The following is a 10,536-nucleotide window of genomic DNA, read 5'->3' on the forward strand; positions in this document are numbered from 1 at the left end:
GGGGGAAGTGTCAGAAGGAGAAGCAGGATCTCCACTGAGCAGGGAGCCCAACATGGGACTGTGTCTCAGGACTCCAGGATCATGACCTGAGCTGTCCCGTAAGGTCCCTTAAGCGACATAAGGCAGTCCCTTAACCAACTGAGCCACCCAGGCATCCCTTGTACAAGATCTTTAATCATTCATTTATCAGTGGGAATTTAAATTGTTTCCATATCTTTGCTATTATAAATAATGCTGCCATGAACATAGGAGTGCAGATAATCATTTTGTATTAGTGGTTTTGTTTTCTTCAGAAAGTTACCCAGCAGAATTGCTGGATCATATAATAGCTTTATTTTTTGGGAAGCCTCTGTACTGTTTTCCCTAGTCACTGCACCAATTTATATTCTCACCAACAGTGTACTAGGATTCCCTTTTCTTCCCATCCTTGACAAATACTTGTTACTTCTTGTCTTTTTGATAATAGCCATTCTGGCAGGAAATATACTATTATGGTTTCAATTTGTATTTCCCTAATGATTATTGATATTGAGCACCTTTTCATACACCTGGTGGCCACTGGTATGTCTTCTTTGGAAAAATATTGATTCATGCCCTTCCCCTGGTTTTATTTTTATTTATTTCTTTTTCTCTTGCCTTCCCCCCCCCTTGTTTTTTTTCAAGTTTTTATTTAAATTCCATTTAGTCATCATATCATGTCATATCAGTTTCAGGTGTAGATTTGAATGATTCAGCACTTACATACAACATCCTGTTCTATTCACAAGGGCCGTCCTTAATGCCTACCATCCATTTAGCCCATCCCCCTGCTTACCTCCCTTCCAGTATCCCTGTTTGTTCTCTATAATCACAATTCTGATTGCAAGTAAAATTATGTTTGAGAGGAGATGATTGAATATTCTATAGATTATTTTCTTATCAACTAGCTATTAAATAATACACAGAACATTTTTATGTCATTTCGTTTGTTAAACCATTTGTAGATATTATTTAATACAAGTACAGGCAAAGTACGTTATTTCCTTTGGTCAATAACAAGCATTTTAAAGTTTAATGGTCTTTAAATATATTCAGATTTTTTGAGCTCCTTATAGTATCTCAGCCAGAGAATAATAATAAAATCTTAATTTGCCACATATCATTTAATATTTATCCAAAATCTTTTAATATTGTGTTAGTAGATTCTTATAAATCCCTACATTTCTAGCAGTTTCTGATGAAGACCATTTTCATCAAGTAAAGGACATCAGGTTGTTTCTGTTGCCATCTATGGCAAGCAGTGGGTTGAATCTGATAAAAGTTAGTAGTCCTATTTCTGTGAGCTCCTTGCAGTTTGTTCTCAGTATTGGATACTTATAGTGCTGACATTTCGAAAGCACAGATGGTGCAGAGGAAGTCCTCAGACGTCACCAGAGGGCGGTTTTCAAATCTTTGTCACAGGTTTAGAGAGCTACAACTTGAAAGAGACAAAACTTTTTCACTGAGCTTTCTATTTGAAATTCAAAAGTAATTACCTTCCAAAACACATAAATCAAAATAATACCATCTAACATTTTTGGCAAAAATAAAAAGAAATAATTCCACCTGAATTTGTCTAATAGTTACACCTTATGTTTTCTATGATTTGAGGAAAATATTAGCTCTTCCATCTTTATGACAAATTGTAGATATTTTCTATAGAAAGGTTTATATCTCTTACCCTGGAAAATATATTTGTAACTGCCTATCATGAGCTTTGTACCACAATAATACCCTCTATTTATGGCATTAATATATCTAGTATATTTTATTATAATTATTGGGTTATAGATTTGTCTCAGAGTTAAGAGTTTTCAGTTTTTCTATGATTTTCTTTTTATAGACCACTGTGCCTAGTTTAGTATTGGGCATATGGATGGTGCAAAATATATGTTCATTTAGTGTTTGAATGAATGGATACCTGATCAATTATGAGACTACAATTATATGTTAAAGAGGAGGATAACGTGTCATTTTTATAAGCCACAGATTAAACTGAAACTGAAAAAAAAAACAAACCCTTAGAAATTTGGAATATTCTGTCATCATAATGTGATTAGTCCCTCATTTAAAAAAGAAAAAAAACAAACCCTGAAAATTTAGTTTATAATTAAAGGAAATAACATGTATAGAAATAATAGAAATATATTTTATATCATCTTACTATGTACTTTTATATTAAGCAGGTATTCCTATTTTCTTTTAAGAGTTAAGCACATCTTTAATGAATATCCATTTCCAAATCAAGACTTTTGTTAAATATAAAGAAAAAAGAGTTAACATCCAGAACATCCCATTCTTTCAGGTATTTTTTTCCCGTATGGTTAGAGACAATTTTCTGTATGTCTGTGTGATTTGTGTATATCTTAAGGAAGTACATTCTATAAAATAGTCTATGAAATAGTAATAAATTAATAAGTAGCTTCTAATGTCAATATAGTTTTAGGAGCAAAACTTTTAAATTCCTAATAATAACCTTAAAAGTAATGCATCACTGGGACACATGGGTGACTCAGTCGGTTGAGCATCTGAATGTTGGTTTTTGCTCCGGTCGTTACCTTGTAGTCGTGGAACTGAGTCCTGTATGGGGCTCTGTGCTCAGTGCAGAATCTCCATGTCTCTCTCCCTCTGTTCCTCCCCCTGCTCACACATGCACTTTCTCTCTCAAATAAATAAATAAATAAAATCTTTGGAGGGGGAAAGATGTAATGCATCATTTATTTTAGGTATTAATGTTAAAACTGTATGGCACTGTACTGTTCTGATAATTATGTACTGATAAATAATAACCATATAAACAAAAATACATTCTTAGCTCCACTTTACTTAATAAAAGAGAGTTTTGAAAATGGCAGATGCATAGTATTCACAATTTAAATCATACAGTAAATGACATAGAAGAATGTAATCATTATGTGAAATTCAACCTTTCAGAAATAATCATGTTTGACATTTTGATGAGCTCATCTCCACTAAATGCATATATTTACATAATATATTTTTATATATGTTTTCTAAGCTGATATAATATTATGAATGTTTTACTGTATATATTTGTGTGTTTATATTTATATGTGCATAAATAATCATTTTAAAGAAAGAATATCTAATCATGTAGTAGTTATTGACTGAGATAATGATTCAAATATATTATAATTTACATTACTAATCCCCTCTTGTTGGATATTTAAGCTGTATTAAAATTTTTATATTATAGTAAAAGATTTGGATAAATTATTTTCACAATTTTTACATTAAATTATCAATTACTCTATTAAAATTTATTTATTACATTGGTTTACAACTGTGTCTCCGAAATACTTGCATACAACTTTCATTCAATTAATGAGTATATTTTTCATATTTTTTACATTGTAGCCATATCTTTGTTAGCCATATCTGTATGGAAAATTTTTAGAAGTAGAATTGCTGGACCAAAGGTGAAGGATATTTCATATTTAATAATAATTTAATTAGCAATATTTGCACCTCGGATAAACCTCATTGGCTACGATACTGCCACTGTGCAAAGCTTATATTTAATAATAATTTAAACTAACATCCAAGAAAGTTGCATAAAACTATGCTCAAGCAATATTAATGAGTTTTTACTATCGATTTCCTTTCCAAAAGCAAAATACCTCATTTTACATAAAGCTTTACTTTGTCTTTTAGTAAAGTTTTTCTTTTATCATAGTTTCTGGATGTCTCTTATTTTTACTCTATATAATTTATATTTTTGCTGCCTATTTTAAAAATATATTTTCTACTTGTGTATTTTTGTTGTAGAAAAGCTACTTCTGTATTATGTCTTGTGTTTTGTATGGAATTTTCTAACATCATCAAGATACATTAACTTTTGATTCTGGGCTTTCAAGTATAAAATCTTATTTGGAAGTGATTGTAATTTTCCTTTTTTCCTTCTGCTTTAATATGTATACTTAATTGATTCACTGTTAAACTGCACTGGCCAGATCTTTGGGAATAATATTAAAGTACCAAACATTTATTTACCATCTCTATAGGTCTTATAAAAGGAGTGCAGCACTTTAATCAAATAAGAAAAGCTGCATTTTTTTGCCTTTATTTCTTTTATATTCTAAGACATAAATTATTCACATAGTTATAATGTTCTTTCCCCAAAGCAATCAACTTCTCATCTAAATTTCAGAACACTTGAGTCAGAAATCATTAAAGAAAAATTGGTTGCTAGAATATCGTATGGTCAACAGGCTGGTATTTTAAGATAACAACAGATTAGAGGATTAAAAATAGTATAAACATAATCTTGCAAGGAAGGGAGAGAATATCCTTGTCATTGGATTAACTTCTTATCACATTCGCTCTTATGAGAGAATATTGAACATGATAGACGAGTTTGTACTTCGCTTCCAGGCCCACTTTTTAAGAGCTATTCCATCTTTCTTTAACAAAAGTTTTGTGCTTATAAATTAGTTATGTTAAAATGTATTAGTTTCCTGTGTTTCAGATAAAATAGTAATGCGTACTCAAAATGTGTATAATGAGACAGTGGATGAAATACGAAAGGCTAGTAAAAACGTTTAGACTAAGAGTTATCAGTAAATCTCTAGAAATCTTTTAAATTCTCTCCTGGCTTAAGAAAGGTTAAATAACTCAGACTTAAAAGAAGTAGAAGGACAACCTAAGTAATTATCTTGTGAGACTTACTTCAATCCCAGGTAATGGTCTAGAAAATATAATAAGGTAATCGATTTTTTGGAAGAAGGAACTCATGAATTGAGTGAAAAGTTGTCCGCAAGTATTTCAGAGACACAGTTGCAAACCAATGTAATAAATAAATTTTAATAGAGTAATTGATAAGATTGACAAGGACAGTGTGCCTAGTGTAGTGTAACAAAGTTAAAGTCAAACCACACATTCTATTTTGTTGCCTGCTTCTTTCAACAAATGCATCATGAGTATCATTCAAAATGGCTTGCTATGAATGAAATGATGAGAAAGTTATTATAATTACTGGAAATATACTATGTCCATCATAAGTTTTCTTGACTATATTATCTTCATTCTTTGAATATTTCTAAAAATATATATTTTCTTATTTTATCAACTTATCCTGGGTGCTAAATCCCTAGTTGATTTATCACACAATACTTTTTAAATTTTATTTAATTTTATTTTAAGATTTAGTAATTTATTTTGTCGGGGAGCACCAGCAGGAGGGGCAGAGGGAAGTGGAGAAAGACTCTCAAGCCGACTCAACACTGAGTACAGAGCCTGTGGCAGGGGTCCATCTCATGACTGTAAGATCATGACCGTGAGATCACCACCTGAACCAAAACCAAGAGTCAGATGCTTAACAACTGTGCCACCCAGGCACACCAATTTCACAGTGCTTTTAATAAAACTGCATTTTACCACATAATTTTAGAAGGCACCAAGTATTATGCATCCCATTTTGCATCACAAGGCAAATAGTTTCTTTCTCCCTCTTCCTTTTTCTTTCTTCCTTTCTTTCTTCCTCTCTCCCTCCTTCCTACCTCCCTTTCTTTTTCTCCCTCTTTTCTTTCTTTCTTTCTGTCTTTCTTTCCTTCCTCTCTCCCTCCCTCCCTGCCTCCCTCCCTCTGTTTTTCCTTCCCTCTCTTTCTCTCTCTCCTGTATGTGTACAGGATCTCAATCATAATTTGCTGCTTCCAGAGAAGTAGGTTGTAATCCTTTCCACTCCTTTAGATTACATTAAAATAGCTCTTTGCAAAACAACCAAACAAAAAACTCATTATAAATATTAGCAGTATAATTGTCCTAATAATTCCTGTTTAAAGAAGAATAGGAGGATAGTGACACTGAATTACAAGTGAACTTTCTTATTTCCAAATTTTAATTGTTAAAATTATCATTTATTTTGATCCAGGTCTTCTTCTTTCTAATTATTAGTGTGCCATTATTTCATAGCTCCTTAAATACTTAGCTGTAAGTTTTGGATAAAATTGATCTTAAACTCTCTAAAGAATACCCTTAATTGTAGAATCAAACATTCATGAATTTAACAGAATTAAAAAAAAAAAAATCTATGAGCCAAGCACCGTTCTTTGTGGGTATGGCAGAGAGGAACATTGATTAAATCCTTGCCACTGTGGAACTTTTATTCCAGTTGCCAGAGACAGTAAACTAACAAACTAACAACATAATTTTAAGAAGTAATGTGATGGGATAAGAAAATGAAAAATGGTAGGTAGTGGGGCCATTTTTATAAGAATAGTCTGGAAGGCTGAGGCATTCGAGCAGACACTGAATGAAGTGGGAAGCGAGTTGGAGAGCAGTTCATTTCCGGCGTAAAGAACAGCAGGAAGAAATTTACTGCTGTGGTAATTAATTTGTTATTAATGTGGAAGAGCAAAGGCGTAAGTCTTCCTAAAGTGAAGTGAGCTGGGAATAATATGGTAGGAAATGACTTAGAAGAAAAACCTCAGTCTTGTTAATATTGTTTTATTCTTGTGTTTTGTTTTGTTTTCTCTTCTCTTACATGAGAGCAGGGATTTGGATTTTGTTTTGATATTAAAAGATTGGCATGGTGATGATATGTTTTGGTCTGTGTGGCAAGCGGACGGTAATAAAGAATGTTGGTGACCACTTTGGATACCATTTTGGTAGTCTAGGTGAGATCATTTCATATCCATTGTGTAGCTAGAGCCCAGAAAATATGCTGATGTACCAGATATGGTTGTGCGAAAGAAGGATAAGGTCAAGGTCAGATTTACAACATTTTATTCGCAAAGTGTTGTTGATTTAAGTGACATCCACTGAGGAGGGTACAACTTGAACAAGAATCATTGGGAGGAGAAGGGAGCAACAAATATTTGTGTGCATGAGCTTTGAACTTTGTTTCAGGCCATCTATAGATGATTTTCAGTAGGCTTCTAAAGATAAATTTATTTATAGATAGATGCAGATATATGTAGATGTAATTATGAATATTAGGAAAGCAGTGAGCCCTGAAAATGTACAGTTAAAACCCTATGCATATAAAAGACGTGAAAACACACTTTTCTACAAAATTTACTATTAAATACTAAATTATCATCTGTATATTTTATGGTTTATATATATTCTTTATATTTCTAACCAGAGAATAGCCTCCTGTGCTGTAATGTGTATCTCTGTTCTGTGTGAAATTCTATGATATTTACATATAAATAGGCTAACGTTTGTTAATATTTTAGGGAATATCTCCTTTACCTAAATGCAGATTTTCAGGGTCTGGAAATCATGCTCTCCCATCTGGCTGTGAATGCAAAATCTGCCTTATATAAAGAATTTTTCCATTTGTTAGTGGTACTAGAGGAATTCTTACTCCCTTACCAGATTTCCAGTGCCCTGGATTTAATTTAAACCAGTGAAATCTTCTGTGAACGATGGGCAGTCCTTCCACTGCAGTTGTCTCCATTTTTGGTTAGTTTGATTGGTGGCCTTCAGCAGTTCCTATTTCAAGTCTGTGATTTCCCTGGAAATTCAGCTGTAGACCTATTAGGTGGAACATCAAATGCCTTACTTGTTTCTTCAGATCACCATTGTAATAGTAGCATTTATGTTGTCTCTCTTATTAACGAAGCCATTTTCCTTTATGGGATGGAAATAACAGTTGAGAAATTCCTCAAATCTTCTCTCTCAGGGTGATGTTGTATTTAAGTAAGAAAATCAAATCATGGACAAGCTAACAGGAAATTAATATATCTTCACATTGTGAGTGTCACCTTCCCATTCATATTATATAAAATTGTGTGTCTTTTTGTCTGTATTGAATCTGCACAAAATGGGATTTGTTTATAAGTTATTTAGTAAACTTCAAGATGATGAGTTAAGGCCATGTTCAATTTATTATGATTCCCCACCACTGTACCCTGAGCTTGAGTAAGTCCTGAACTCTCAAACGAGCCCCATCAGTATTTCTTTGGGTGTGAAATAAGTGTTAGTATTCTACCCAATCTCATCTACAACTGACAAGCGTATCTCACCAATAGAATATATAAAATTTGTTGCAAAACCATGAGTACACTTTTTGGTCAGAATAATGTGCATATTCACCAGATAAGTATATTCTCAAATTATCTAAATATAAATACTGAATTTTATTGGATTTTGAGGTATTTTTCAGGGTACAATTAGTCAGGGCTTGAAACTCCTATGACTGAATAATATTATTTAAGGTGGTTTTCTGAAATGAAGGAAAAACTGAAGTTTAATAAACTGATTATATTTTATGTCAATAACCAAATAACAATTAAAATTATTATTTAGCATTTCACCTATATGCAAGAGAACTGATTTAAAATTGTCATATAGGAAAGAATTTTATAATACATATTTAAATTTAATATGTTTATTATTTGCATAGGTTTTCTTATTTTTAGAAGGGAAAATTTATTTTATCAGAGTACATTTATGATTCTCCATTTATTTTGTGGTACAGGTTAATAAAATAACCTTCCTTCATATCTGGAAGTGGATGTTTAGGCAAATTAAATTTAGTGTCACTTGCCTCCTTGCTTTATGTCCCATTAATAGGGTCTTGTAAATCTGAAAGTCTTTATTTTTCTAACATGGTTTCTGGGATATGCTATTTCCACATACCATAATTCTAACCATGTGGACTTACCATGGTAAATCCCTTTAACATTCCCTAACAATATCTTAAGTAGTGGAGCATAACAAAAATTTGCTGCTAGGGAAATGCTAACTTTCTGGCATGAGTATATAGGAAGGATTTTCTTTTTTGTGATTTCTTCCAGCATTTGTAAGTGTGGTTATCATGGTTCAATTCACTTGAATGATGACAGACTTAAAATCCAATGAAACATTTTTCTTCTGAAAGAATTCAAGTAAATTATTCTTTTTCCAATCCCCTTTGCCTATGGAATCCTGGCATTTTTGAATTTTTTCAAAGCAATGCCTTATGTGATGCTCAAAATAGTGTTTGTTCAGTTCATGTTGATAGTGGATTAAACTCAATATTAGAGTACTAAGAACTATTTGTAATTGATAAGGATTTGGCCTATAGAGGAATTAGGGACGTATAAAAAGAAACCACCTTAACCTCAGGATAAATATTTCTAACAGCAGTATTTTCTTTCTTTCTTTTTTTTTTTTTTTCAGATTTTATTTATTTATTAGACAGAGAGACACAGCAAAAGAAGGAACACAGTAGGGGAGTTGGGGAGGAGAAGCAGGCTTCCCGAGGAGCAGGGAGCCCAATGTGATGTGGAGCTCAATCCCAGGACCCTACGATCATGACCTGAGACGAAGGCAGACGCTTAACAACTGAGCCACCCAGGTGCCTCTAACAGTAGTATTTTCTAATGGAATATGAATTATGTGATAATCCTATAACTCTGGTGTAACTGTGCATTGTAGAAACCTGTGCTGGTGAAGCAGTATATTGCCATATATTTAAATCTAATGAAGGCACAGTTTGTTCAAATAGATACAAATATTTAAGACATATCTTATATAACCAATAGCCTCGGGCACCTGAGTGGCTCAGTCAGTTAAGCATCTGACTCACGGTTTTGGCTCAGGTCATGATTTCAGGTCCTGGGATTGAGCCCCAACATCAAGCTCCATGTTCAGTGGGAATCTGCTTGAGATTCTCTCCTTCTTTCTCTACCCCTCCCCTGTCTCTAAAATAAATAAATAAAATCTTAAAAAAAATAGCCAGAGTGATTTCAAATCATCAATGCACATTAAACCAGGTTACTTTTCCTTTGGCTCTAATATCTTGTATTACTATTACGAATTCAAATAATCTCAGAAATGGATATCCATTTACTGGATAACACTCTCAGTAAACTTAAATTATTTTCAGAATGGCGAATATTATCCAATTGGATATTAATTATTATTAGACCATTTCTGATATTAAATTATATTTATCTAACTTCAGTAATTCTATTGCTTGAATATTAAGAAAGCAATTGATTGAACATTTACCTTAAATGATCAAAATAAAAATATTTGCATAGTCACTCAGTTTCCATCATGCTCAAGTATGAACTAAGCTGACATCAGAAAGTGCTTTAATTTCTTTAGAAGAGATTTTCAGTAAAATTACAAAATTCTTAAAATACTTATGAGGAATTAAATTTCTAATAATGACAAACTAAGTTGCTTAGGTCAAAGCAAAAAAATATGCTTATTAAATATCAAATAACAGATGCTTGAGATCATTAGTAACCTATAGTGAGAAACCCTAGGTAATTTTTTTTTTTAAACACAAAACCTTAAATTAAAAAAGAGTAAAGAAAAAACCCTATTTTTTAAAGGTGCATTTGCCCTCATGGCATTTACCATACTCCAGTCAGCTCTATTTTGGTTTCCTGGTTGAAGCAGACCAAAGACACAGATCACAGCCCAGAGTTTTGTCACTTTCTCTTGCCTTGAACTAAAGAGCTAATCTTCAAGTAAGAGTGAACAAATGCTGAAACACAGAGAGAGTTTCCTTGGCACAAAGTAGAAAAGAAGAAAATAATTAAAAAAAAAAAAAAA

At 32.5% G+C, this 10,536-nt stretch overlaps 1 non-coding gene across 1 annotated transcript; it reads right to left on the minus strand.

Moving 5' to 3' along the window:
• Positions 1 to 3,417: 3,417 nt before the first annotated feature.
• Positions 3,418 to 3,552, minus strand: LOC132003093 (U4 spliceosomal RNA). Its single transcript, XR_009400139.1, has one exon. It is a non-coding gene; the product is annotated as a U4 spliceosomal RNA (small nuclear RNA).
• Between the last annotated feature and the right edge of the window lie 6,984 nt (positions 3,553 to 10,536).

The sequence above is a fragment of the Mustela nigripes genome, chromosome 15, assembly GCF_022355385.1.
Source record: "Mustela nigripes isolate SB6536 chromosome 15, MUSNIG.SB6536, whole genome shotgun sequence".
Classification (NCBI taxonomy): Eukaryota; Metazoa; Chordata; class Mammalia; order Carnivora; family Mustelidae; genus Mustela; species Mustela nigripes.